The sequence below is a fragment of the Chiloscyllium plagiosum genome, unplaced genomic scaffold (assembly GCF_004010195.1).
Source record: "Chiloscyllium plagiosum isolate BGI_BamShark_2017 unplaced genomic scaffold, ASM401019v2 scaf_9765, whole genome shotgun sequence".
NCBI lineage: Eukaryota > Metazoa > Chordata > Chondrichthyes > Orectolobiformes > Hemiscylliidae > Chiloscyllium > Chiloscyllium plagiosum.
In genome coordinates, this window is record NW_025214475.1 from 30,252 (window position 1) to 33,410 (window position 3,159).

The 3,159-nt window shown below is 43.5% G+C and overlaps 1 non-coding gene across 1 annotated transcript; it reads right to left on the bottom strand.

The window, feature by feature from the left end:
- Positions 1 to 1,144: 1,144 nt before the first annotated feature.
- On the bottom strand, positions 1,145 to 1,218 carry trnam-cau. Its single transcript has one exon. It is a non-coding gene; the product is annotated as a tRNA-Met (tRNA).
- Between the last annotated feature and the right edge of the window lie 1,941 nt (positions 1,219 to 3,159).

Here is a 3,159-nt window from a genome sequence, read left to right on the forward strand (position 1 = left end):
TGTTTTCGCTGTAGTTTTAAAATAAATTCTGTTTTGCTTGAGGCCGCGTGATCTGCTCAACTGTAGCAAAAAAGAAATGGAACAATCACTTCACATCTGTTTTTGAAACGAAAATCAACTTGCAAGAAAGTGATCACTGTAGACGCTGGAGATCGGAGTCGAAATGTGTGTTGCTGGAAAAGCATAACCTGTCAGACAGTATCAGAAGACCAGGAGAATCGATTTTGTGGCCATAAGCCCTTCCTTCCTGATGAATGGCACTTTTTAAAAGAAGGTCTTGTGCCAGAAATGTCGATTGTTCAGTTTCTCCGACGCTGATCCTGATCGGTTATGCTTTTCCAGTTTCACACATTTCGAGAAAAAAAAACTTAAAATACAGAACATATAGCATAGAACAGCAGAGCACAGGACAGGCCCTTCATCCCATGGTGTTGTGCCAAACAGTTAATTTCATCTAAGGTCAAGCTTTCTACCCCTCAATTTATTACCGTTCATCTGCTTGTCCAGCAGTCGATTACATGTTACTAGTGTCTCTGACTGTACTAAGACTGCTGGCAACGCATTCCACCAACCCATTAATCTCTGCGTAAAGAACCTACCTCTGACATCTCCCTTATACCTTCCTTCAGTCAATTTAAGTTTATGACCCCTCGTGACAGGCCTTTCAGCCCTGGAGAAAAATCTCTGTCTCTCTCCTCTATCTATTCCTTCCACTGCTTGTACAATTCTATCAAGTCACCTCTCTTCTTTCTTCGCTGCAGTGTGAAAAGCCCGAGCTCACTCACTGTCAATTCGTCAGACGAGCCGTCCAATCCAAGCAACATCCTCGTAAATTTCCTCTTCACGCTATCTAAATCATCTAAATCCTTCCTATAATGAGGCGATCAGACCTGGGCACAATATTCCAAGAGTGGTCTGAACAGATTATACAGAGCTGCAGCAAAAGCTCGCGGCTTTTATACTCAATCACCCTGCTAATGAAAGGAAAAAGAACATGTCTTCTTACCAACTACATCAACTTGAATGAAAAGTGTGAGCGATCTAAGTACATGGACCCCAAGTTACGGCTGTTCCTGCGCACTGCCCAGAATCCTGCCTTTAACGCTGTGTTCAACATCGACCAGCCTCAATGAATGCAACAAGTAGGCACCGCTGGGAGTGGAACCCAGGATCTCCTGCTTATGAGGCAAGCGCTTAAACCAACTAAGCCACGGCGCCACAGCGCTTTACCTACCTAAGCTACGGCTTAGACCCGAAACGTCGATTCTCCTGTTCCCTGGATGCGGCCTGACCTGCTGCGCTTTTCCAGCAACACATTTTCAGCTCTTCCTCAATGAATCACTTGGCATTAATATAGATTGAATGTCAACTGCCGCTACTCACCTCAACTCTGTATCGATTCCATACCATGCTGTAACCTGGAAAAACCCTCATGAATATCTCTAATTCCACTGACTTTGTGTCATCGACAGCACAAGAAGAGATCCCAGCAGGAGTCCACTGGTCACCGACCTGCAGGTGGAATACTTTCCATCCACTACCACGGCCAGAGACCTACAATACATCTTTTCACTTCTTTATCCAAATCATTGATGAAAACAACAAAGAACAGAATCCCAAGAACAGATCCCAGCAGGAGACAACTGGTCACCGAGCTGCAGGTGGAATACTTTCCATCCACTACCACTCACAGACTTTTTCCAGATCGTCAATTCTGTATTCAGGCAGCCACATTTCCTTATATCCCATAACTCCTTACTTTCTGAATGATAATGAGGCTCTGGGCTATCTTCGTACATTTTTGTCTGTCTCTGGCCATAAAGTATTGCGGGCTGTTTTCTTGGCCTATTGAATAATTCCAATTCGGGTTTAGTGTTGTTGGACTGAAAGTCGGCGATTGAATGGTGTTGGGTGTTTTGTTCAGGTGTTGAATAAAGTTGGTATAAACAGTGCTTGTTGTACTAATGGCTCTTTCTTAAACCAGTAGTTTTCTGGGGGGAAGAATCGTCCTGCAAGATGTGAACAAGGTAAAGCTGCTTGAGTTGTTAAACAAGCTGGAGTTGATGTTGTCTTTATTCTGAGAAATGAAAGATAATTACAGCAATAGCTCGGCATTTAAACATACTGGAAACACCATCACAATCTTTGAAAATGGCCTGAATCGAATTACAGATATGGCGGTTGAACATGAAAATGAAACTAAACAGTATGGATTGCGATTAAAGGCAAACAGAAAAATGAAAAAAAAAATCGCCCTCGCAGAACAAAAAAAGAAGAGAAATAATCACTTTAGTAAAACAAAAAAAAAAGGAGCTTTACGCACCAGCAGAGCAAATGGTGAAAAGAGATAAGAAGGATAGAAAGAAAGAGAAGAAAGTGGAAAAAAGAGCAAAGGAAAAGAGGAACGAGAGAGAGAGGAAAGGATCAATGTGATCAATATTCAAAAATACATAATGTGCTTCGAAAGGTGTTGAAGCCATTTTCATCTCGTTTTAGAATGTGGCTAAACAAAGGAGGAGGCCAATGAACATACTGTTTTGGTTATTCCTAAAAAGCTGGTACGTCGACCAGCTTGGATTCCTAACAGAAGATGTATCTCAGGATTATGAGGAGGTGAAGAAAGCCGAATGAAGTGCTTGTGAGCTTGTGCCAGAAGCCGAGACACATTTTTTCAGAAATTCAAAGCAGGACACTGGTCAAACACACATTGAGCTTAAAAGGATTATCCATGTCATTTCCTGGATCTGCTGCTGCCGATTCGTTCTCTTCTACATTGGGGAGACAGGACGTCTACCTGCAGACCGCTTCACAGACATCACCAATATACCCACACCAACGAGCCCCACCACCACCCCCATGGCCGAACATTTCAACTCCCTCTCCCACTCCGTCAAGGACACCCAGGTTCTGGGCCTCCTCCATTGCCATTTCCTAACTAAACGACGCCTGGAGGAGGAATGGCGGATCTTCCACCTCAGGACCCACCAAATATACACATCAATGCGGCTTTCATCAGTTCCCTAATATTCCTTCGCTACATCATATCCTAGTTCCCGCCTTCCAACTCATTACTGCACTCATGACTGTTCTTACCTGTCCATATTCCATCCCACCTATCCTCTCCATCCTCCTCTCAGAACAATCACAATTAGCCTCCTC